The following is a 27,651-nucleotide window of genomic DNA, read 5'->3' on the forward strand; positions in this document are numbered from 1 at the left end:
GGTTTTGTTTTGTTTTTAGTATTTTGTGATTTGTTTTAATATTGTGGAAGGTATGTTGTAAAGTTAACTCCTTTTTTTTTTTTGCAGGTGGTTAGTCAATTGTCCCACACCATTTCTTGAAAACACTATCCTTCCTTGATTAAATTACCTATGTATCTTTGTTGTAAATCAATTGAATAAACATATAAACACACGCAGATACCATTGATCTTTGTGTCTCTACTTTGGTCAATATCAGAATATCACATTCTCTTGATAACTGTGGCTTAAATAGTAAATCTCGAAACAAAGTACTAATGATCTACACATTTGTTCTTGCTTTTCAAAATTCTTATGACTATTCTAATTCTTTTGATTTTCTTCTGTCTGCATTTTAGAATCGGCCTTTCAGCATCTACTCAACAATCCCACTGGAATTTTGATTGGTATTGCTTTGAACCAATACATCAATCTAGGCAGAATTAATATCTTAACAATATTGACTCTTCCAATCCATAAACATGACATCTATCCATGTACCCAGTCAATTCTCAACATAGGGGTGAAGTGTATACTTTGTGGGATTATTATCTAAGCTTCAGCGGGTTGGTGCTATTGTAAAGGATACTGTGGTTTTTATTTTATTTAATTTTTCTAATTTCTCATTGTTCATATACTGGTTTCTGGATATTGGTTTTGTATCCTATATCTTCGTAAAATTATTTATTGCATCTATAAGAGTTTGTAAATTCTTTGGTACATACTATGGAGTCAATTATGTTGTTTGAAAATAAAAGTAGTTTTGTTACTTCTTCACCAGATTATGTAAACTTCATATCTTTTTTCTTGCTTTATTGTACTACCTAGAACTTCTGTCACAAACCTGAGTAAGAGTGATGAAACAGACATGTTAGACTTATTTGTGATGTGTATGAGTTTTCATTTTTACCTAACACAAAGTATTTTAAAATTTTCTTTGAATCCTTCTCTTTGACCCTCAGGCTATTTAGAATTATATTTTTAAATTTCCAAATATTTGTGGGCTTCTCAGATACCTTCTGTTTTATTTCTTCATTTTTCTTGCCAGAGAAAATACTTTATATAATTTCAGTTATTTAGAAGTTGCTATGCATTGTTCCGTGGCTCACAATATGACCTAATTTGGTGAATGTTCTGTGTGTAAATAAAAATAATGTGCTTTCTATTGTTTGGGGTCTGAGTGTTGTATAAACGTTAATTGGTTGATGTTTTTGCTCAGATACTCTTAATACTTGATGATTTTTCATATGCTGTTTGATTCCTGAGAGAGGAGTGTCAAAGTGTTCAAATAAACGCTTGGTGGATTTGTCTATTTGTCCTTTCCAGTGTGACAGTTATTTCTTTCTTTTTTAAAATCAGAGAGAATAATTTGTTTTGTTTCTTATTGAACAAATATATTTGTACTGATGGAGAATCTGGTTTATACACATAATTCCTTCTATAAAACCCTGGGAGTCAGATGACTTCAGAAGCTCAGAATTTAGGATGTTTTAGAATGATGATATGGTACTTGAAACAGATACCATGTAAGGCTTGGAACCAAACACATTAACATCTCTGCGGGGAAATATGCAGATACTGGCACTCAGTGGGTACAGAAAGATATTCATAAACAGCCTCATTGAGTTCAGCCAGTGAGTGTCCCAGTGAATTAAGACAAACCTTCCAGTTGTCAAAGATGTTAGATTGGGGAATAAGAGATAAGGGACCGTGGGACTGCAGCAGTGTATATTTATAGATATCAATACTATAAATTATAATTAGATATCTAGCTAAGTGTACTAAGAGCCCAGGAAAAGAACACATGATAGAAAGATTAATAATAAAATGACTCCATCAAAGTAGCTTATAGGAAACACTCATGAGCCTGTCACATCCATGTGCACAAATATATATATATATATAAATATATTAAATATATTAATATATAAAATATCTGCACTCAAATATATATAAACATATACATATTTGCACTCATTATACCTACATATAAATTCAAACATACTCACACCTTTTGTTTTAAAGTGAGAGCTAAGTGTCCAATAATAGGGCTGTGAAGTTTGGTCAATATTAAATTCTCATCAATAATTAAATAACCAGAATTACCTTTTAAGCCATTAGCTCTACTAGGGCAAAACTTATTTGTGTAATTGAACTACTTTTATGAAAGTGATGAAAAATCTTTTAAACAGTCAGTTTATTATGGGGAAACAACATTTTATTTAGCCACATCTAATTGAAATCCACTTTCTAAAAGAAGAATCCTTTGCAGTGCATAGAAGTAAGAATCAGGTCTTAGCCATGCCTGGCCCTCGGTGGATATTTGAGGCTAATGATATCCCGTTTCCCCTTGCCTTACCCTCAGTGCCAAGACTGGCTGTTTCTTGGCCTGGTCTACCGACCTTGTAATCTGCTTTATAAATGCAACTTCTGTTTCTTGCCGCGTTTCTGTGACACTTGAAGAGTTGAAAGGAGAATAGAAGCAACCTGATCTCGTGTAAACACAATTAAGCATGTACAGATTCTCTGCTCTAATGAAAGTATATTGCCAAATCAATCTCATGTTACATTTTAACCTAAAAAGCAATATTTCCCCAAATCTGTTTAATCTTCAATTAATCATTCAGAGAATCTGATAGACTTAGGGTTTAATCCACTCATCCTCTTATTATCTACAAAATGCCAGGTTCACTTGATCTTCTTGACGACATCTCACAGGTTAATTAATTTGAAAGTTTTTACAAATTAAAGTTTCCGATCTTTGCTCATGTGGAAGCTGAACTAAATACTCAGAAGTTCACAAAAGGTTCTTGTTGCAACACACACACATTCACACGCATGCCCGTGTGTGTGCACGCACGCGTACACACACACACACGTGCCATGAGGATTGAGTCCTTCATGTCTTCCTTGAAAATGAAATACATACTTTCCTCTGAGTATCCATACAGATGATTTGGAAAACCATTTAAATAAATAGCTTTTTCAAGAATAAGAATCCCTGATGATTTAAAGCTTCTGAAATCCTAAGAAATTACTAAACACTCTCATTGCACTTAAAACATATTAGTTTTTCTCAAAACCTTGGACTGTCAACCTCTGTTCCATGCTAATCAAGTTAATGTAAAATTGAAGGATCTGAGGTGGGTTGTAGGGAAAGAGATTTAATATTATTATTTGAAAAATAATTTATTTTAATTATTTCTTCACAAAGTGTCCTCTCTAAGTCTCCGTGGATTATTTCCTTATCATTTGGCTGTGACAACAACATTGTCTCCAAGTGTGTGTTTGTATGTGTCTTTACAAGGGTGACAACATAAGGAACATCCTTCCTTCTTTGCCAAGAGGATGAAGGGAAACTCAGCAACATAGGAGAGAAATAAGATGTTATGTGCTGAATAATAAAAGCCTTTTATTATTAAAAATAATAAAATAATTATTATTTTACAGGCTATTATTATTAAATGGCCTGTAAACAGGCTATTTCAGACTCTGGATCCCCATTCAGGTTGTTTCTTCACTTATTTATGTTTCGGCAACACACAATGCATGTTTGCTACATGAAGGTAGCAATCTTGCAAGCTTCCCCTTCTCCCTATCTTCTCCATGTGCTGCTAGAAAGTAAGTGCCCTAAGAAAACCAACCTCTCAGCCTCTATGCAGTGCAGGGATGACATCATAGCCTAGGAGGCAGATTTCTCCTCCTCTGAAGCCAAGAAATCATAGCATGGGTCAAGGAATGCTAACCAGAACTCCAAGGGCCCAGAGACGCCTGCTGATCGATTATAATCTATGTGCACTTAATTTCTAGGCCAAAAATCTGCCTTGAGCTTCTGAGAGGTAAAGCAATCCTTTCACATATTCTTCAAATTCATAATTTTTAAAACTAAAAATAGTAGGGCTCCCAGGTAGAGATGTGGTTAAGCATCTGACTCTTGGTTTCAGCTCAGCTCGTGATCGCATCAGGATCCTTAGATCAAGCCCCACATTGGGCTCTGTGCTCAGTGGGGAGTCAGCTGGAGATTGTCTCCCTCTCCCTCTGCCCCTCTTCCCACTTGTGCTCTCTCTCTCTCTCTCTAAAATAAATAAATCAAATCTTAAAAAAAAAAAAAACTAAAAATAGCACCTCATGCTGAAGTTTAGGATTATAGAGATTAAGTAAAACAATATCATAGAGTAACAAGCTCTGAACCTCACCCAGGTAAACAGAAGCTGCTACTAGTAGAATGAAAGGAGTAGTAGGGGTAATGTAATAGTTAATAATAATAATTAATAACAATGGAGCCACGAATGATGGTGGGGCACGCGGCAGCAGCCTCTCTCTGAAACAGATGTTTGCCACGTGCAGTGGGTGCTAGCCCACAGACCCTCTGAGCCCCGTTCACTCATCACACCCCTGCTGCCCGGCCTGCTGCTCACCAGCTTCCAAATTTCCATTGCAAGCCGCGTGTTTCTCGATTCAGGATTCAGCGGGTTGCTGTGAGTCTGTCTTTTTATTCAGAGTTCTAAAAAAGTTATTTCTGACAGTTTCTGCTTGTTTTCTGAAATTTCCATGGAAAGACGTGTGTTTGGAGCTGCCAACACTGCCATGTGGCTGGCATCCTCCTAAATTTATTTTTAATGCATGATTTATAAAGGGACAAATCTCCTGCGCCCCAGGCCCTACCACCCTCGACAGCTGTTTACCTTATTCCCAGGTGACACCTCCCCGTGCTCCTGGTGGGGATGAGATGGTTCCAGGTGGTTCCACAGGAGCCCTTCCAAACCGCCTTTGTAGCATTTGTCCCACTGCATCATGATTGCTGGTTTAAAGCTCTGGGAGCGACATTGGTGTGAACACCCCTTCGGCTCTGGTCCTGGCCTCCTTCATACATCTGTGTCTGTGACAGACCCAGAGCATCTGCTCCCCAAATATTTTTTTTTTAGAAAATCAATACATGAAAATATCCTATATGTTCTTAAATCTTATAAATATTCTGACCAAGTCATTTTTGCCTTTCTAAAAAATCCAAAATGAATCCACTAGAAATAACGTTTCCAGTAATGATACAATTCAGTACGTTGTCCGTAATTAAGATGAACGTATGAAAACTGCTGTTGTTTCCTAAGAAATGAATGGAGGTCTAAGAAGATTAATATATAACTTTTTACATGTATAAACATACAAACAAAATACAAGAGATGTATTGTCAAAATACATAGGAAAACTATAACCACAACAGTAACAGGATTATAAAGAACCTAAGGAAGATGCTTTCTGATTTATAGAAAATACAGATATGATGGGACGCCTGGGTGGGTCAGCGGTTGAGCGTCTGTCTTTGGCTCAGGTCATAAGCCTGGGGTCCCAGGATCGAGTCCTGCATCAGTCTCCCTGCAGGGAGCCTGCTTCTCCCTCTGCCTGGGTCTCTGCCTCTCTGTGTGTCTCTCATGAATAAATAAAGAAAAGCTTTAAAAACAAAAAGAAAAAGAAATGCCCATATAAAGAAAATTATACAACCTTAATGATAAGAAATAAGTGGAAAAACATCATGTGTTCCTTGAGACTCTGATACAAAACTTAAAAATGAAAATGGTTCTCCAATTAATACATTGATTCTGACCACATATAAGCATATCCTTCAATTCAAATATCATTTTTAAAAAGAATTTATGTTTGAGTAACCATTTCTAAACTGAGCTATAACTTAACTTTGAATATGGCAATAATCAAAAGCATTGTTAATAATTAAAATTTTTATCACAAAGCACATGTATGCCTTCAGTACTCTACCCAAAAAGCAATCAATTTTAACATTTTAAAATCATTTTTTAAGTTGTTATACCTTCCCTTCTGGAAATAATATCAATACTCCTTGATGTAGCAATTGTACATCATCTGCTATGATATAAAAGGAATTAATTAAATTCCCTTTCCCACAAATTTTCATCATTTTATTTTATATTTTTAGCATTTCTATTTGAGGCTTTGTATGATACTCGGAACATCTATTAGTGTTTGAAGAGATTGTGATTATACCTATTGTCTCACGACTGTGTCCTCCGAGAACATTATTATCCACCCGCAGCCTCCCTTCTACAATCCCCTGCAAACGAAAGTTGTCTGCTGTAACTTTATTTTTACATTGTCACAACAGATGCCATCTTACTGGTCTCATGGCAGAAACTGGCAGGTAGGAAGCCTGGCACACGGCCCCCATTGTATGTAGGAATAGGTTAGTGGGGAAGACAGTGGTCATCCCACGACAGGGAAGTGGGGGATTACAGGTGGGTAAGAACTCGACAGCACCAAACTGGGCAGTGACGTGCAGACGAGGGAGCTGACGGGGAGGCTGTGTCTGACGCCGTGTGGGCATCCAACAGGTGATGTGGCCGTGGGGGACGTGGTGGGGGAGTCCTCGCAACATGCAAAGGACCCAACCATCCCACTTCTGGGAGTTTGCATGGAGGAACTAAATGAGGATCTTAAAGACACACCTGCTCCTCCGTGCTCAGCACAGCACTGTTCACAGCAGCCAGGATGCGGAGCCACCCAAGTGCCCACAGGCAGAGAGTGCATGTGCATGTGCACGCACACACACACACACACACACAGAGAGAGAGGAATATTATTCAGTTGCTGAAAAACAAAAAGGAACAAAATCCTGCTGCCATTCTCAGTGATGTGAATGGAGGTAGAGGGCATCGTGCTCAGTGCAAGAAGCCAGATGCAGGAGAAACAGGGCTCAATCAACCTCACCCCTATGTGGAATCTCAACCTGACCCTCACAGAGCCTGAAAGCAGATGGTGGTGCCAGGGACTGGGGTGCGGCGGCGAGAGGGGAGGTGCAGGTCACAGGGGGCGACCTTCCAAGTGGAAGATGGATAAGCCCTGGGGCCTAGTGTAGAGAGTGGAGCCTAGAGCGAGCAATTTGTCTCTTGCAAGGGAAATGTGTCAGGATGCTGGGTGCTAAGTGTTCTCACCACTCTCCCATGCATGCATACACACATGTGCACACACACGTGCACACACACATAGAGTGAATGTGGAAGGTGACAGATGCATTACCTCACTTGATTCTGGTGCTCATTTCCCAGATATCAAAACAGCATGTTACATACCTTAAATATACACATTTGTTTTAAAGACTTTATTTATTTATTTGCAAGACAGCAGGTGCACAGGAGCAGAAGGGAGGGGCAGAGGGAGAGGGAGGAGCAGACTCCTTGCTCAGCAGAGAGCCCAATGTGGTTCTTGAACCTAGGACCTGGGATCATGACCTGAGCCAAAGGCAGACATTTAATCTACTGAGCCCCCCCAGCGTCTCAATTTTTTTTGTCAAGTAAATCTCAACAAATCTGTTTTATTTTTTTAAGAAAGAACTAAGGATGAGTTAAGCTAAGTAGGGTGTGGGAGCAGAAAAATTAACATGTGCAAATGTCCTGAGGTAGAAGGGAGTGTGAGGTGTTTGATGGAGTGAAATGTGGCTGGACCCGCAGACGGCGAAGGGGCAGTGGGAGGAGAGGTGACAGTGAGAACCCGGAACAGAGTGCCCACGTCTCGGGAAGGGTTTGATGCTTCTGTGGGGAGCGCAGAGAGGACATAGGGCAGAGGACCACACCTGGTGGTATAACAGCCCTGCGGCTCCACCGTGGAGTGCTTGCGGGACTGTGGACGTGGACACCGTGGGGCAGGCCACCGCAGCAAAGGTGGTGGAAATTTGTTTAGAAGGAAAGTGGTTTTTGCATCAACAAGACTCAGACTGACTCCAGGCTGTGGTAGAAGGAGACTACGCGGTCAGTGGAGGTGAGGGCTGTGCGATTCGCGGCTGCTGGGTGAAGTCTGTGCTGCAGGAGGGAGGGTTCCCACAAGTTGCTCAAAATCATGATTCGTCTTGGTGCTTGTTTGTTTGTTTTTATAAAATGTGATTATCTGTCCCTTTCTTCGTTCTTGGAGCTCCTTGTGGCCCCTGACAATACTCCTGTTACACGCATTCCCGTCATCATGGCATTTCTTACTTATCGTCACTATTGCTTGGGTTTTCTTCCATGGTTGTTCCTGAACTCATTCTTCTTAGGGGATGTTGACACCCTTTGCTTCTTTAGACCAATTGCTTTTCCGGCCTACACACTGTGTCTCGTACCAAAATCTCCTTTCCTCGGATTCTTATTATTTCTACAATTTTTTACATGTCATTTTTTATTGTTTTTCTTATTTTATTTTATTTATTTATTTTTAAGATTTTATTTATTGATTCATGAGAGACACAGAGAGAGAGAGAGGCAGAGACACAGGCAGAGGGATAAGCAGGCTCCATGCAGGGACCCCGATGTGGGACTTGTTCCCGGGTCTCCAGGATCACTCCCTGGGCTGACGGTGGCGCTAAACTGCTGAGCCACCAGGACTGCCCTCTTTTCTTATTTTAAATAAAAAATTTTCTTTATTTTTTTTAATTTTTCAGAGAAGAAGCACATGAGTTCCTATTCTGAACCCCAACATCACTGAATACGAGTGTATCCTTTGAGCTTGATAGATTTGCTTGAGAGAAACTTTGATGAGAAGAAGCTATTTGCTTTCACACATCTGAGGGGCATAGTCCTCTGCAGTCTAGAATTCACTCTTACCAAGGAAAATCTGATTCCTTTCCACCAATAAGAATATTTTAAAAAATTGCCTCTCTCCACCCTTAGGAGCTTTAAGGGCACTTTAAACCCGGCATTCTCTAAAGTCATGATGACCGAGTCCAGGGAGATCAATTTGCTCTTACCACAAAAATGTTAGGGAGTAAGTCTACTCAGAACTTCAATGATTAAACAGCAATCTTCATAGTTTTGGAGTTTGGTTGAGGAAAAGCGCCTGTAGGCTCTGCTCTGCTTCACAAGCCTTCATCCCCCTCGGATTGGTGACCTGCCTGGGCAGGTGCCTTTACGCACCTGGGGGAGCACACAATAGCAGGTCCCTCAAGCTGGACCACCTGCCGCACACACACCACGGCCTCCTTGGTCAGGAAGTTAAAGAGTCAAAGGTTAAAGAGCAAGAGAATATGTTCAACCCCTTTAGTGGAAGGAATTACAGACTCAGATGGAAAACCATGGCCCCTGGTAACTGTGAAGATGACAGTTCCCCACGGGATAAGGATTCTTCCCCGGGGACGCTGCCCAATGCTCAGTGTTCTCTGTCTCCCTATTCACTGATGTCTCCTTCAGCTCTGAGGAATTGTCTTGTATTTTTTTCTGCATCTATTGTGGGTATGATTTTTATTCTTTGTTCCTTAAATGAAACGTGTCATAGTTATTGACGTGTGGATGTTGACTCATCGTTGCCTTCCAGGGATGACTCGCACTAGATCTTGACCTGTGATCCTTTTACCGGGCTATGGGATTCAGTTTGCTGGTATTTTGCTGAGGATTTCTGCATCTATGGTCAGCAGGACTACTGGCCGGTGGTCTTTTTTTCTTGCAGTGTGCTTGTCTGGCATTGGTATCAGGGTGGTGCTGGATGAGTTTGGGATTGTTCCTCCTTTATTTTTTGAAAGAGTTTGAGACAAATTTATATTCGTTCTTTTTTTAAATGTTTATAAGGGTTCACAAGTGAAACCCTCTTGTCCTGGGCTTTTCTTCATGGGGCGATTTTGGATTACTACTCAATCACCTCCCTCATTATTGGTCTGTTCAGATTTTCTATTTCTTTGTGAACTTCCATCCATGAATTGAAATATTTTAATGTCATCCCTTTTGACGTTCAGATTTGTTGTTTTATCGTGAAGCATGGCTTGATTTGAAAAGTGTTATAAACCATGTTTTGGAATGTCCTGGAATCACCGGGTGTCTCACCTCTGTCCTGGATACAATCAGGCAGTGTATTGACTTTCCAGAGAACAAGCATCTCTTTGTCACTATAGTGATGATGCCAGTGGCATGGAAAAATAAGGGGAAAAGGTGAAATGAATGAGAGAGAGACGGAGGGAGAAAGTGAGAGAGAAGGGATTCAGGAAGGAAGGAGGAGGGAAGGGAGAGAGAAACAAGCTTCCCGCTTGGTCTGGTCCGCCACTGATGTTTATTCCAAGATGTGGCAATAGTAGGAAGTCCCAGGGAGCACTGAGGTGAGGGCATGCAAAAACTAGACCCCTAGTGATGAATTTTGACTAATAAAATTAGCTCAGAGCTAGACGGTTCTTCGGAGAAGCCCAAACAGATGCATAATTAGAGATGGAAAAGTACTGGGAAGAGAGAAAATCAACTTGAAATAACATCATCTCTAATGGGTTGTGTTGATGTTTAAAAATTGGATGTAAGCTATTTTAAAACACACACGCGTGCGTTTTGTGACCTAGAGTAGCTAAGTGCCCTAAGGAGTCGGGCACAGAAACGGAAATAACTATGATGTGAAATACCAATCACTGGAAGCCAATTATTTCACATTTAAGATAAACACATCTTTTAAACAGATTGCCCGCTGGCCCGGTCGGTCTGGTGCATCTGGCGAGTCATGCACGGTGTGCAGTCAGTTACTGGGAATGTGCTAAGACTGTTGGGGTAGCTCTTAGAGTCAGGCCTCCTACCTACTCTCTTCTCCATTTTTGATTTTGTAAAATAGTGGAAAAGGTCCAGCCTCACACATCCCAGTGTTGTGGTAACTCGTGTAACCTACCGTCTCCACTTCCCTGCTACGACTGTTGTGCTCAGTGCCTTGAGTGAGCTTAGAAGGAACTTCCTGAGTTGCTGGTGTGGAGGTGCAATGGGCGCATCAGGAATCTGAGAAGAGAATTGGCTCCCACTTTCTGCTGTTCGAGAACCTCCTGACATGACGCTCCTACACTCACCCAAGGGGTGTCCTCCTCAGCGCCACAACTGCCGCACGTCTTCGGGGCATCGCCGGGGAAGCCCACGGAGCATCCGGGCCCCCAACGACTGCCCCACCTGCACCCGCGCTGCAGAGAGAAAGGGGCTGAGAAAAGCGACCCCCGCCTTCCCTGGGTGGAGGGTCTCTTTAGGCAGTGGGAGGACCTACACAGGACGTGAAGTGAAGAGTAATGAATGTAGGATGAAAATACAGAAGCGCTTTGGGATTTCAGCTATATCCACTGTGTGCGCATCTTCTAAATACATTTTCAAACTTTAACTGAAACCATGCCGCTAGTTTTGTCACCATAGTTTATAAAGTAAAAGTACACACTGGGGGCGCCTGGGGGGCTCAGTCGGCTGAGCATCTGACTCTTGGTTTCCGCTCAGGTCATGGTCTCAGGTTCCTGGGGTCGAGCCCCATGTTGGGCTTCACGCTCAGCACTGAGTCTGCTTGAGATTCTCTCTCTCCTTCTCCTTCTGCACCTCCCCCTGCTTGTTCTAAACAAACAAACAAACAAACAAAATATATATATATTTATTTATTTATTTATTTATAAGATTCCGTTTATTTTTATTTTTAATTAATTAATTTATTATTATTTATTTTTAAGATTTTATTTATTTATTCATGAGGCACAGAGAGAGGCAGAGACACAGGCAGAGGGAGAAGCAGGCTCCCTGTGGGAAGCCCGATGAGGGACTCGAACCTGGGACCCTGGGATGATGACCTGAGCCGAAGGCAGATGCTCAGCTGCTGAGCCACTCAGGCATCCGTAAATAAATCTTTTTTTTTTTTTTAAGTACACACTGGAAGATTTTTAGTGTATGGATCAAAAGGGTGTATTTCTTGCTAAACTCCAGACCCATATTCTTACAAATGAGCTCACACTCTGGAGTGGAGCCACTCCAGAGCTCCAGTCCTCACAATACTGTCAGAAGCCCAGGTGAGCTTAGGAACCAAGCTAAGAAGAATCAACCCAGGAAAAGGTCATCACAATCTCTTATTTCCAGGAAACAGCTCACAGATGGAAAAATCAATTCGCACATGACCGAAGCTTTTCACATTTTTCAGACTTCTTTTTAATTTTAACTCAAATGTTCCTTTTCCATGATAAATCTTAAAAGGGGGGGGGTGGGGTGCGGGGTGCGGGTGGAGAAAAGCTCTTGAGGTCACCAGACACCGTGTTTCGCTTGGAATCGAGTGCGTCGTACTTGCTCTGAATCGCTTCCTCTTCCCTGTGCAGTTTTGGAAACTGCACACACTGCTGCTTAATTAAATCTAGACAACTTTAGTAGCTGTTTCCTCTAGCTTACAGTACGGAGAAAATAACTATATATTTACTTTATTGGCGACAACATGAAAATTGTGAGTGGAACCTCTTTACAAATTCAAATGTGCACTGTGGAAAGTTAAATTGATTTAGCGTCTGGGGTGGGAAGCCCCGGAGACGAGGCGAAGCCAGCAGCACATTGTGCTGCTGGGGAGAGAAGATCCAGGCTCAGGGTCTCCTACAGGCATTACTTGAAGGGAGGGAGGGGAGGAGGGAGGGAAGGAGGAGGGGAGGGAAGGAGGAGGGGAGGGAGGAGGGAAGGGAGGGAGGAGGAGAACAGGGAAGAGGAGGGAGGGGAGGGAAGGAGGGGTCGGAGGGAAGGAAGAAAGTACAACTTTCATGCAAATGTCCAAGACACTTACACCAAGACAATTACTGCATTTTTCTCACTAATCTGCAGGCTGTGTCCACATGCCTCCGTGTTATCAGGCGGCTGCAAGGATGTTGCAGGAAGCTTCGTGATTTCTGCTGACTGCTTTTCCCTGGAGAGGTCGTCGCTATAAGCGTGTCCCTCCCATGTTGCTCGAGTCACTTGACCCTGATTTACGACGGTGAGGATTTATTCCTGTTTCCTCACCTGGTTTAGTCAGATTAGCACATTTTCGACTACTTCTCGCAGCACTATTTGTGGATTTGTGTTTGGGGGTTTGCATGCTGGTGTGTGGGGGTTCCAGACCTACTTCTTCCAAGGGGCTGGCTGGAAGTTTGCACAGTCAGAAGGCGAGAGGGGTGTGGGAGCTGCTGGCTGCCTGCCAGGGCCCCCTCCTTCAACTGTGTGCGGGAGGCCACATGGGGCTTGGCCGGGGTGGGGGGGTAGTTCCCCAGAATGCTGGCCCCACGTCCCCATCCCCGTCTTGCAGGACAGCCCAGCTGGATCTGCTCTCCCCCTGCAAGGACACCTGCAAGGCCCAGCGGGCCTGGGGATGAGGAAACGCACTGCCTCGCTCTTCCCTGGACCCCGTGGCTGCGCTCCCGGGAGCTCGCTGCCACCTCGATGCCACCTCGCCCCCACGGTTGGTCGCCTCCATCATCCGCTTGAGCTCCTGCAGGGATTATTCGTAGTTCCTTCTTAGGATCTGCCTACGGACACGTCTGAATGGTAGATGCATGTGTCTGTGGTCAAATCTGGCCATGTCCTCCTCTCCCGCGTGGGTCACTCTGCATCCCCTCGGGCACAGGCTCCGAGCCCACGAGGCCGGGAGGCCGGGGCAGGTTGCTCAGGGCACCGTGTCTCCAGTGAGCACCCTGCAGCCCCAGTCTCCTCCCCACCCCCAGGCCTCAGCTTTGCAATATCCCTTCAACTTATTTTAGAACTAAACCAACACCTATGCACACACACGATGTCTCTAACTGTGTAAATGAAATCATATCAAATATGCATTTTTCATTTTTCCGGTTGGGCTTCCCTTCTCCTTTCTGCTCACCGGCTCCCCCACTATGACTCGCACTAATATTCGAGCATTTCTATTTCTCAGTATTGTCCGCATGTTCCTATAATTACGTAGATCTTGTAACTCGATAAACACACACGCGTCTATGGTTTCCGTGCTCCGCGTGGTGAGGCCAGTTTGCTGCCTGCCGCACCTGCTTCCTCTTCTCCACACTGTCCTGCAGCAGGAGTTTCAGGACATTTTCATAGTTCTCGTCCCTTCCTTCCAGTGGCTACAGAGTTACATCCTGGGAAGGCTGCCTGCTGGACCCAGCCCCACCGCCGCTGATGGGCCCTCACCCTGTGCCTCAACGGGGGGTTAAAGAGCAAGGGGTGATGGGGAACTAAGCGCAGGGCATCTGAGAGCACAGGGCACTTGACCAGGAGCTGGACTATTTCTACCCCAATGAATTCTACAGCCCTCAAGGGACCCGCCAGCGACCAGTCCCCCTGTGGGGCTGACCACCGCCTCCCCTGAAAGGCCGTCATTGGTCCTCGCCCATCACTGGGCTCAGAGCTGAACGCTGCACCCTAATCACACATCCTCACACGCATGTGGTCTGGGCACGCTTGCAGCGGAGCAGGACTGCATTTTCTACAGATTCTGTTGCAACTTCCACGTGTGCTAACTCAAATTTCTGCCTACGTTGCCTGGAAGTGCACATTTCAGCCACCTCAACCGACAACGGGAACGGTGGGAGTCTTTTAACTTGGGCTGGATGAGCAAGTAAAGTAAAAGTACTTTTACTTTAGGTAATACTAAAATTTTATGAGCATTTAACTCCCTGCTAAGGAACTGGAATTTGCTTTCAGACATCCGATGGCCATTTGAACTTGTTCATGATTCTTTTCGTAGGTGTCAAATTCACTTTTTAAAACTTATATTTACTTAATTATTAATGGCTTTATTGAGGTGTACATAACTGATGGACAAAATGGAACATAGTGCTTGTTTGATGCGTTTGTAGGTGTGCATACATCCGTGAAACCATCAGCACAATCAAGGTAATGAACCTACACACCACCTCCCAAAGCATCCCCTGTCCCTTTGCGGGGGGGCGTGCGTGGTAAGAACACAACACAAAGTCTACCATTTTAAGTCATAGGTACACGAGACAGTACGGTTAACTACAGGCTTGACCTCAAATCATAAGGACTGCTCCCAGACCTATCACGTTTCCACTAATTTTGTTGATGATCCACTTTGCTAATCCAACAGGTTACTGTTTTTCTACAAATGTCTCCTTTCTCTGGCATTTCTTCTGAGTGTCCAGTCTTGGTGTAAAAGGTCTGCACCCTGAGATTGTCTATCTCAGCTCCGTATGTGTTCTCGTAAGAATATTCTTGAACCACCATTTATACCTTTAATCCAACTGGAATATTTATTAATGTATGTCATCAAATAAGGGGTTTTCTTTTTTTTCCCTGCCTGATGGATAATCAGCTGCAACATCACCTTATAATAAATTATAAATCTCCTATAAATAAACATTTTGAGGTATAACTTGCCTATAAGAAAATGCACCTGTTTTAACTGAATGATGAGCTTTGACAAATGTATGTACTCAGGATACCACGGCCGCAATCAAGACACAGACCATTTGCCTCATGCCAAGACGTTCCCTTGTTTGTGGCTTTGTGCAGCCAATCATCCCTACCCAAGGCCTTGGGCAATTTACTGATGAGATTCCTGTCGCTGTAGATTAGAACTGTTTTTTCTAGAACTCTGTGGAATTATGTATTGGATGTATCAGTAATTCAGTCTTTTTTATTGCTAAATGGTTTTCTGTGACCTGGCTATATCTCATTTATTTTTAACCCACGCTACACTGTTGGATATCTGGGTTGTTTACATTGTTGGCTACTATGATTAAGCTTCGATGAACATTAATGAAGAAAATAGCCCGGTGGACTGATGTTGTCATTTTTCCCGGGCAAATGTCAAGAAGTCCAAGAGCTGGTGTATAAGTCGATTACGTTTTGAACATCGTAAGAATGTGTTTTGCAGCATCTGTGATCCAGGGTGTCCCATCCTTTTTACATCCCCACTGGCAATGTGTGACAAGCCCCGGGGTGTGCAGTGGTATCTCACTGGCATTTCAATTTGCACTTCTATCACAGTTAAAGATGTTGAGTATCTTTTCCTGATTATTGGGCTTATGTGTATATCATTTTTGTGAACCATCCATGTGTTGTGTATATGTGTATTCTGAATAAAGTCCTTTAATCAGATATATGTTTGCAAACATTGCTTCCCGATATCTTGCTCTCCTTTTCAGTTACTTGTTATCCTTCCAAGAACAGGAATTTTCATTTTGATGAAGCTCAATTTATAACATTTTGAAAATGAATCATGCATCAATATAATACAAACCAAAGGTTGAAGTCTACTTTTTTTTTTGTATTGTTACTCAACTTTTTTTTTTTTTTTTGTATTGTTACTCAACTGTTTGTACACAACTTTGACAATTTGTCAAAACATCATTTTTCTCCACTAGGTTAACTTTATAGCTTTGTAAGAAATCAATTGACCATGCATATTTGGGTTTATTTCTGGACTTTATTCTGCTCAATTCATCTGAAGATCTATCTTTATGCCATTTACAGTCTTGATTAATAGGATAGTGACTCTTGAAATTAAGCATTGTAATTTTTTTCAGTTGTGTTCATACCTTTCAAAATTTCATTGTTTATTCTAAGGTTTTTTTGCACGTTTGTAAGGATTTTTACAATAGGCTTCTCAGCTTCTATCATAAAGTATTCTGAGACTGTTTTTGATATTGCATTGGATTTATAGATCAATTTAGGGAGAATTGATAATCTGGACAGTATCAAGGTCACTAATCCATGAACATGGTCTGTCTTCCCAATTTTTATTTTTATTTTTAAGATTTTATTTATTTATTTGAGAAAGAGAATGCAAGAACATGAGCAGGAGGAAGGGCAGAGGACAAAGCAGACTCCTTTCTAGGCAAGGAGCTGATGCAGGACTTGATCCAGGACCCTGGGATCATAACCTGAGCCGAAGGCAGATGCTTAACCGACTAAGCACCCAGGTTCCCTGCCAATTTTTAGATTAAAAATTTCTCTCAGCCAGGTTTTGTAGTTACCAGAATAGGTCTTGCATGTTTTGTTGAATTCATTGTGAAGTATTTTATGTGTACAGAGGCTATCACGAGCAGATATCAAAATGTATTTTCCAAATGGTTTTGATAGTACTTAGAAACCATCGGTTCATGTATGTTGGATATCTGGTCACAGTGATGAATTCATTTATTATTTTTATGACTTTTTGTTAATTATTTTTAATTTGTTACATTCAATGATTCATGTTGAGGAGATTCTCTACCTTTCCTTATTTGTTAAGAGTTTTTAAGAATAATGAGTGTTGAATTTTATAAAATAGTTTTATCTGTTGAGATAATTAATAATTTATCCTTTTAATACAGTGAACTAATTATATTGATTGATTTTAAAATGTCAAAGCAAATTTACATTTCTAGCATATCTCCCAGTTGGTTATAATTTACCTTTCTATTTCTGTATGGCTAGATTCTCTTAATGGGTTTTGTGATGGGTAATGCTGTTTAGGTTCACAAGGGATGTTTATATTTCCCTATGTGTGGTGACTTTGTCTTGTTGGAGTCAGGGTAACACTATGTTCATAAAACAAATTAGAAAGTATCCCTTCCTCTTCTTTATCTGACAGAATTTTCCTAGATTGGTATCATTTCTCTATATGTGTGATATAATTCAGCAAGGAAGTTAATGAGTTTGAAATTTTACTTGTGGGAAAACTTAAAATTATGAATTCAGTTTTTGTAATTGACTGGGGGCTGATCAAGTTTTCTTTTTTTTTTTTTAATTATTGTCAGTTTTGTTAATTTATATCATTCAAGAAATTTGCTGCATCCAAATTGTCAAATTTATGGAAATAAAGATGTCTTAAATATTTCTTCTTTTTTTTTCCCCAGTTCTCTAATATCTTTAGTGAGGACCCCTCTTCCATTTGTGAGACTGGCAATTTATATTTTCTTAATTTTCTTTTTTCAGTGTCACAAAAAGTTTGTCAATTTTATGAAGTTTGTTCAACACCTGAGGTTAAATTTCCCTGGTTTTGTTTCTTTCTGTTTATTTCAGTGTCTTCAAATTTTATTTCTATTATCTCTTCTCTTCCATTTACTTTGGGCTTACTTTGATATTCCAATTTTGTAATGTTTTTAGGTGGTAGGTAGTCTGATTGAGTTCAGACCTTTCTTCTTTTTGAATACCATTACCTGAACCAGAGTTTTTAAAAATGTGGTCTGGGGTTTCCTGACACTCTCTGAGGCATTCCATGAGGCCAAAATCATTGTTATCATAATTATATGACACCACCTTTCCTGCTGTAGAATTATTAATACCTATACCTTCAATGCATGCACTGTCTTATCAAAACCGGCAGCAGCTCCAAACTGTACTAATTATCATAGTTTTACTCAGCATGATGCACCCTCAGTTTGAAAGATGACAGTGCTACTTAAAGATATTCTTGTAAAAGCAGTGAAATTGCTTATTTTATTAAATGCCAACCCTAATCCACATCTTTCCAAATATTCTGTGGGATGAAATGGGATGTATGTATAAAAACTCTTGCTGCATGCCACAGTGTGATGGTTTTCTTGTGGAAAGCACTGTGCACTCTGCCTGAATCTGGCAGATATTTTTCACCAAACTCCACCTGACTTCAACCCCCACAGACAACTGTGATTATTCAGACTTGGGTATTCGGCAGACATTTTCTCAAAAACGAACCAAGTAAATCTGTCATTTCAAAAAATAAAATTAAGTTATTAGTGTCCAGTGATGAAATTTTAGAATTTAAGTGCTTGACAGTCTCACAACATGTAAAGGCTTTCCAGTGAGGACAGAAATGATATTAGTGACCATAATTTCCAAATGTCAACATATGGGAGATCTCAGGGGCTCTGTGAACTGATGTTAAGTGGCCCATGAGTGAAGTTGCAAAATTAGACACTGGGAGAAGTCTCATTTCTCAAGATCCTGTTTCCCTCCTCACTCCCACTCATGTCATGGCCGCAGTGGGTCTGTTCTGTGCCCTCCACCGTGACCGGCAAGATGCCCTGTGCTCAGTCTGTGATGGGCTGTCAACTCCTGTGGTGCATCTGAAGGGGGTTGCTGTCTGCATTCTCCTAGAAGCCCAGAGAGAAGTATTTGCTTTGTATTATTTAAGTGACAGAGTAATAACCCTCTTTGCACTTCTGGTTCCTGAAAAAAAAATTAAGATTTTGGCAGCTCAATAGTAAAGATTTACAATCTGTTTAATGAAATCTTCTAATATAGGGTGTGTTGTGCCCAATTTTTTTTCTTAAGTAAACAAGACGATTAATTAGTTTTGTGATCAACAAAACGATAAATGCCAAGTAAGAGCCTTGCAGAAACAAATATATTTATTATTCGGAAGGGGGTAGCCAGTTTTTTTCCTTTCATTTTAATTTAAAATTCCATAATTATTCATAATTATAATCATGCACTCTCAATATGTCACCATTTGTTTTGTAAATCCCCGTGTCATTAAAAACCCCTCCAGGTCAGACTTCCTAACAGGAGTGTGTTTGTGTATCTTGCCAATGTGACAGAAATTTACTTTTTAGGATTACAGAAAATGAGAATTTGATAGTTATATGTGATTGTTCCTTCTTCTTATGCATATCAATTTCTTTCTTATACAAAAGTGGAAGGGAGAAAACATTTAAAACCCAATAAACACTGCCTATACTGATGTCTTGACAATCTTGTGCTAGAGAAATTTGGGAATTAAGAGCTAACGACCAAAATTAAATTTTAAAATATAGCCTGTCATTTCGTACAAGTAATTTATCCACATCTACCCACTTACTGTGCATAAAATATCTTCGTATTGTACTTTTGTCACACCGGAAGATAATTTCTGCAGTTGCTCTGAGAGCTGGGAAAGCCACTTCAATCCCTCTAAATAGCCTCTGCTCTAATTATTCCTATGTAAGTAGTCTCTCCTCTTTCCTGCATAGACATTTGTCACTTTGCATCAGTTCTTCCCACATCTCCCCTAAAAATGACACTTGAGAAAGAAGAAACAACAAACCGGAATGGTGCGGGGTGGTGTTACAGAAAGGAGGTTTCGAAGATATATCTCAATCAGGAAAGACCAAGTGTTTCTAGTGGACTTTGGGGAATTGCCGGGGCAGGCTCATGGGACCCGGGAGGGTTTCTACCATGGAAGCCCTTGTTTCTGTTTTTCAAGAGAGTATAAAGCAAACATCTGGAAGCAATTAACAGAGAATATGTGTTCCATCTGATTTTCTCTTGTCCTTTGTTTCACAGAAAACTGAAGCGGTATCACTTGGGTCACACTGTGCTGATGGCAGAGTGCTGGCCATCGGATAGGCATGGTCCTGGCCTTGCAGGAGCTGTGGAGCACCAAGACTTGTGTGAACCCTGCTGTCATCCCAGGGACTCTGCTGAGTACACTTTTTATGCCTCTTAGGGAAAAGTCCAAACAGAGCCGATTCTCCTCCCAGGTCCATGGGGAGACACCCCTTCTGTGCTCTGAGAGAGCCTCCTGTAGTCATGTCACTTATCTTCCCCTGAATACTATCAGCAGGGTTGGGAAATGTACAAGCAGGGGCAAGATTTCCCACACTTTCTCTCCTCTCTGAGGGCGCTCAGCACTGCTCCAGGTAGCGCCTAGGCTGGACTCGCAGAAGAAGGGAGAAGTAAGCGGTGTCTCTGAGACTGGAAGGTTTTAGGGCCTTCCCCGTGGTCCATCTAAGCCTATTCTGGTGGATACAGATCTGCCTCAGTCTGCAGGGGCCCAGACTTATGACAAAATTGCATAAGGCTCTCTTCCTACCCCATTAGTCTGAACATCTGAAGAAACAGAGTCAGAGAAGAATTAAGTGGTTTTTCCCTCTCATTCTCTCATTTTAATTTTGGTACGTGGGATTATAACTAGATTCTATGGTCTATCATCCCAGCTTGCTCACTTCTGGTGATACTCTTCCTGTTGTTCACACTCTTGGGAGGAAGTTATAACCACGTGTAGCCAGCCAACTGTCCACTTGACATTCCATCAGCTTCTCCACAATCGCCGTTTCTCCTGGAGCTAGATGGCTGCCCTCTGAGTAGTTTCAACCAACGAACTCTGGGGAGAGCAACATGTGTTTTTCCTGACCCTCCAGGTTTTTCTTCTCACTTTATGGTCACCTAGATGTGGAAAGGAAACAGAACATTTGTCAGCCTGGGTCCTTGAAAGACCATACAGCATGAAGGAAAGGACCATGGGCCAATGGCATGTCTGCGAGTGAGGCACATGCCTTAGTTCTGTCAACCCTTGGAGATCCAGTGTTAATCTATCCCTGCAGCTTAACCTAGTCACACTTGACACATTGTGTGAGGTCATGCAAGTGTGAGTCTGTGCATCTCTGTGTGTGTGCATGGTGTGGTATATGCGTTAGAGTTGGCAGTGGGACAAAAGTCTCAAAGTTGGAAATGTGAATGAAGGACAAGATTTGCTCCACAGAATCAAGCTGTCTAGACTCACTAAGCATAATGAGATTAGTGTTTGCAAACAGCAAACAGTTTTCAACCAGGGTGGTTTCACAGGCATTGAGCTGCTTACCACCATGACATGTTAGATTTAAAAACTAAGATGGTTAACAAAATCCATTTTTAAGTTTCCCTTTTATAAGAATGAATATAGTCTTCATCTTAGCAAATGTCTGATTATTTATAAGAATAGACAGTTTTAGAAACCAGAGTTTTTAAAAATGTACTTTTCTTTTTTTGATGGCTTTTATGACTTTTATTACTTTTAACAATAGGAGTAATTTGTGAATAAGAATACATGAATTATTAAAAGTAATAAAACATTACCTATACGGTAAAATCCCTCATGCAAACTAATGAAAATGAAATCACGACTGTTCAAAATCTTTGGGATACAGCAAAGGGGGTCCTAAGAGCAGAGTACTTTACAATACAAGCCTTCCTCAAATAATTGGAAAAATCTCAAATACATGAGCTAACCTCACACTTAAAGGAACCAGAGAAAGAATAGCAAATAAAGCCTAAACCAAGCAGGAGAAGAGAAATAATGAAGATTAGAGCAGAACTCAATGAAATAGAGAAGAACTGTAGAACAGATCGACGAAACCAGTAGCTAGTTCATTGAAAGAATTAATAAGATAGATAAACCCCCCAGTTAGACTTATTAGAAAGAAAAAAGACTCAAATTAATAAGAACATGAATGAAAGAGGAGGGATCACAATCAATAACAAGGAAATACAAACAATTTTAAAAATGTATTACGAGCAACTATCTGCCAACAAATTAGGGAATCTGGAAGAAATGGACACATTCCTGGAAACCCACAACTTACCAAAACTGAAACAGGAGGAAATATAAAATCTGAAGAGGCCAATAACCAGGGAGAAAATTGAAGCAGTCATCAAAAACCTCCCTAGACACGAAAGTCCAGGGCCAGATGGCTTCCCAGGGGAATTCTATCAAAAGCTTAAAGAAGAAATAATACCTACTCTACTAAAGCTGTTTCAAAGGATATAAATGGGGTACTTCCAAACTCACTCTATGAGGCCAGCATCACCTTGATCCCAAAACCAGACAAAGACCCCACCATAAAGGGGAATTATAGACCAATATCCCTGATGAACATAGATGCAAAAATTCTCAACAAGATACTAGCCAATAGGATCCAACAATACATTAAGAAGATTATCCACCATGACCAAGTGGGATTTATCCCCGGGATGCAAGGCTGGTTCAACACTCGTATAGCAATCAATGTGATTGATCACATCAACAAGAGAAAAAACAAGAACCATATGATCCTCTCAATAGATGCAGAGAAAGCATTTGACAAAATGTGGCATCCATTCCTGATCAAAACTCTTTGAATTGCAGGGATAAAGGGAACATATCTCAATATCATGAAAGGCATTGATGAAAAGCCCACCACAAATATCATTCTCAATTGGGAAACACTGGGAGCCTTTCCCCTGAGATCAGGAACAAGACAGGGATGTCCAATCTCACCACTGCTATTCAACATAGTACTGGAAGTCCTAGCCTCAGCAATCAGACAACAAAAAGATATTAAAGGCATTCAAATTGGCAAAGAAGTCAAACTCTCCCTCTTCACAGATGACATGATACTATGCATAGAAAACCCAAAAGACTCCACCCCAAGATTGCTAGAACTCATACAGCAACTCGGCAGTGTGGCAGGATACAAAATCAATGCCCAGAAATCAGTGGCATTTCTATACACTAACAATGAGACTGAATAAAGAGAAATTAAGGAGTCAATCCCATTGACAATTACACCCAAAAGCATAAGATACCTAGGAATAAACATAACCAAAGAGGTAAAGAGTCTATACCCTAAAAACTAGGAGAACACTTCTGAAAGACATTGAGGAAGACACAAAAAGATGGGAAAATAGTCCATGCTCACAGATTGGAAGAATTAATATTGTGAAAATGTCTATTCTACCCAGGGCCATCTACACACTCAGTGCAATCCCTATCAGAATACCATGGACGTTCTTCAACGAGTTGGAACATACAACCCATAAGGAATGCTACAGCTAAGCCTGAATGTAGGTTCCCCTAAATATAGGATCAAGCTGCCATCCCACATGCCTAGTTGTGACAGCTGCAAGGCTGTAATGAATCACTTCACTCATCACGGGTGCAGCAGAAGGACTGGGGGCGAGACCTGAGACCCTCCCCACCCCCAGGAGGGAACTGTTGGCGGGGCCTTAGCAAGTTCTGTGATCTCCTGTAGACTTTTTAGTTGAAAGGAAACCTTCTTTTTCTTTCTTTCTAATTGCTTCGAGCCCAACTTGACATACTTCATTTGCAAATGTTTCACTTACATCTGTACTACCACTTACAATTTACAAATGATTGTTTCGATTCAAAAATAGTAAAAGTTGGATAATAGTGCTAGCATATTGTGCTGTCTAATTCCCTGCCCGTGGCATGGTAGCGTGCAATTTATTCTGGTCTCACAAATCAGTATTTACCCTCTGTTGTATTTGCAGATATACATTTAGTAGTAAATGCTAATTGGAAATGTCAGGATTTTTCAATCTAATTAGTATAATTGCTTAGACAAGAGGAGCAAAAGTCTTTATTTTTTAATGTAAATCCATTTTCCGTGATTGCCAAAAAGGCGAGTGTAGCTTCTGTTTCCTAGGTTACCGGGAAGAGTCGTGGTTGTCAAGCCTCTGAATCTCTTGACATATGAAAGCATTTGCAGAGATGAAACTCTGAGAAAGATGCCAGGCGCTTGTCAAAAACCTTTTTTTTTTCCTCCTTGTCTCATATGCTCCAAAAAAATTTGTAAACTTGGTACTTCAGATTTTTCTGCTCTAATTGTGAATCGAGTCATGTGTGAGTCAATCCATGCTTAAATTGTGTTTAAACTCTGATAGATTTTAAATTCGACTGTCAGAAACACAGCTCAGTGTCCGCCGACCTCCACGGAGCACACGGCGGCAGAGAAGATGGACATCATGGGTGTGTTTTATTTCTGGGGGTGCGGAAAAACCAAGTCAGCAGCATCCAAGTCAAGCCATCTTTTGAGAACTTCATTTCCAAATTGCCAGTAATGTGACATAAGTTCACCAGGAAAGTTCTTTTTTTTTTCCCCCTGCAAATAACATAGTTTTAGAAACAAACATACAGAGCAAGGTTCACATGCATCTTTTCTTACCATGGCGTGGAATTGCAAGTGGACAAAAAGCTCTCAATAAAAACCAGCCGCTCCTAATATTTCATCAATTAGGTCAGGGAGGGCATTATCTAAAAGCCAAATAAGACAACGCGTATTTGATGTAATTCCAGCTACAGTGGCTTGTTGGTGCGAGTGTTTGCTCCTGCCTATGAGAAGCTCTCTAGACCCACAGGTGTCTTGTGACCTCAAGTGCAACACACCCCCTCACCCTGGGGTCAGGTGGGCACTGTGACCTGCTGTGAGCCTATGTGACCTCCTCCACTTCTGAGCAGGAGCTCAGAATATGAGCAACCCATCAATCGTCGAGTTTGTGTTGACTTTTTGTTCCAGGTAAAGGATGCTTCCACCCAGGTTCTAGAAGGAGAAGGCTTAGGGACAGTGGCAGCCTGGACAGACCTGCAGAACCACAGATGATCCTAGTGAGCCTTGCATGTCATTTGTGGGAAGCCTCTGAGGTTGCAGGTGGTATGGAGCTTGGCGGGGCTGACCATTCCTGCGCGGAGGCCTGCAGGAGCCTGTGCTCTACGAGGGCTCCCACCACTTCCTCTCAGGGTGGGCTTTCGCTTCTTCACACTTTATAACCTTCTGCTTTAAATCCTTCCCATGATCAAGCTTTGCTCACATCTCCCTTTCTGAGGCAAGTTCCCTGCCTGTTTGTAGAGGTTGGTTAGGATTCGGGGACCTGGGTCAGTGTCCAGGTCAGCCCTAGTACCCCTCGCTAGCTGTCAGGCTCTTCATCTCCAAACTGTGCAAGGTGGAGGTAGATCCTCAGCTTGCTTTTCACATGTGAGTCTTTCCAGCTCTTATTTCCTCAACCTTACATTTAACACCAGTAGCCTGAGAAATGCAAACATCAACGGGACAATACCATTTTTTCCCGTTATTCCCATTGTACCAGGCTATCCACAGAGGAAAGATGTAATCTCCTTAGCCATAGGAGTGGCTCCCTAATGACTTTCTCCCTTTGCACCTATGATGCACCTACTGGGTGGCCACTGTGGCTGCACTCACTGATGACAGGTGTGAGCGGACCGAGCTCAAGCACCCCGTGAAGGTCAGAGCCCGGCCAGGCTTCTCTGACTCCTTTTCCATCCCTCCTTCCCACGTAGCTGACTGGACAGCCGTGAGCAACCTGTTCTCAAAAGCACTAAGTCTTAACTGGAAGTAACCTCCGAGCTGGAAAAACCCACTGAATGGTTGACAGTGGAGACAATACAGGGAGCAAGAGTAAATCAGGGTTGGGAGCTGCGGTTCACAACTTTGCTTGGGGACCCATCACAAATGGGTAATTGCGATGGCATCAGTAAGATCTGCCCATAGTTCTGTTAACCTTGTGGTCCTGGGGCTCCTGGGAGGCTCAGTTGGGGAAGCGTCTGACTCTTGGTTCTGGCTCAGGGTGGTGACATCGAGCCCCCTGTCAGGCTCTGTGCTCAGCGGGGAAATCTGCTGCAGATTGTCTCCCTCTGCCCTCCCTTGCTCATGTGTGTGCATGACCTCTCTCGAAGATAAATAAATAAATCTTAAAAAAATAATAAACCCGCGGTCCCTAACCGCAGCTCAACAGCTGGTCAACATACTAAGATTAACGGTCATTACGTGGCTTGGCTTGCCACTGGGTAAACTTTCCTCCTCGGAACTTGGGCTCTCCCTGCGTCTGTCGGCTCACAGAGGTCATCTGCCGTCTGTGTCTGGCTCACACCCATTGCTGTTCTCCACTGAAAGTCCACCATTTAAGGAATGATCGCAGGTGGTAGATTTGGGTGACTTCATTTATTTCTATTGTTTTCAAGCGCAGCTGGAAGGTTTTCATACAGGATAGCGTTTTGTCACAGGCATTAAGGAGCAACTCCATGGAATAATGTCTTTTATCCGAGGAGCCAAGAGTCCACAATCTCAAGGGCTACACAGCAGTGAGACGGGGCCATGGAGGGTGTTGGTTTTGCTCCACTGTGAAACAAAGCTGCACAAAGAGAAGTTTGGAAGAGCAGCCATGCGCAGGGAGGGCAGGTGGGGGAAAAGGGATGGAACGGGAAGGACGACTCGGGCTGCTGTTGCAGCAGGATAATGCTGACAACTTGAGTGTCATGAATACCTGGATGCTATCAAACACGCTGGGAGGACACACAGCAACGATGTCTCCACAGGGCTACGGAAGGGCCCGGAGGGGCACCTGCCAGCATTGGTGGCTGACAAGTGCACAGAGTCTATGTCCTGTGGAGCATGAGGTCGAGAGCCTGGGAAGACCCACGCCACAGCCACCTGAGCTCCATTAGAAGAGGACCACCAGACTCGCAGACCTTGAAGGACCGTCGGCGAGGGCACCCAGGACTTCACATTCTTGGAAACCGTGTAGCTCCGAGTCACTGTCAGGGGCAAAAGATGAAAGCTGAGAGGCATCTGGGTGCGGTGTGATGGATGGTGTGTCCCCCCTGGGGGGCAGGAGGCTGGGAGATGGGGAAGGCAGCCCCACAGGTGATGCACCTGCCCACCAGGAGCCGGGCAGAGGGGTGCCCCCTTCAGCCCCCTCGGGAAGACCTTGACCCGAGGCTGGACCGGGGCTGGCGGACTCCTTAGCTGGGACTATTTACGTTACGTGCTGCTGTAGACTTTTGCAGGTTGGCCTCCAGAAACTCTTATAATATCACTTCTTGACAAGAAATGGAAATACAGGGACGCTCTTTAGAAAGAATGGATCGATCCACGGTGCCCGAACCTGAAAGTCCTGCACTGCCGGCAGTTGATTATGGGTTGGAAGCCAACCCGAGCTCCTGTTGGCAGGGCCCGGGAGGTGTGGCGCCTCCAGGACAAAGGTTGTGAGCAGATCGTGCGTTCGATGGTCACTTGTAGGCAGCACACAGAAAGCCTCCAAATTCTTCTCGGTGTGGGACCGAGGGTTGTCCCCTGCCCAGGGGGCTGCACCGGGACCAGATCCTGAAGGGCATGGCGTCAACTGCTAGCCCCATGTCACTGTCCCCACAAGTCAGTTGGGCTCACGGTACCTTTCAGGCCCAGTCCGCCGGTGTGCTCGGGAGGAGCGATCGTCCACGAGGACTCTCATCTTGGCATTTATTTTCCTTCTAAAGGAGGGAGACATTTTTGACAGAAAGAAAAATAATAATAACTGGAACAATATGTTGAAAAGAGAGTTATCCCTCTTTTCCTCAAATACATAGAAATTTATGTTCTGTCTTTTCAAGACCGTGCGAATGAATCTGTAGGATGTGCTCACATGCATTATGGTTTTGCAT

The sequence above is a fragment of the Vulpes vulpes genome, chromosome 2, assembly GCF_048418805.1.
Source record: "Vulpes vulpes isolate BD-2025 chromosome 2, VulVul3, whole genome shotgun sequence".
Classification (NCBI taxonomy): domain Eukaryota; kingdom Metazoa; phylum Chordata; class Mammalia; order Carnivora; family Canidae; genus Vulpes; species Vulpes vulpes.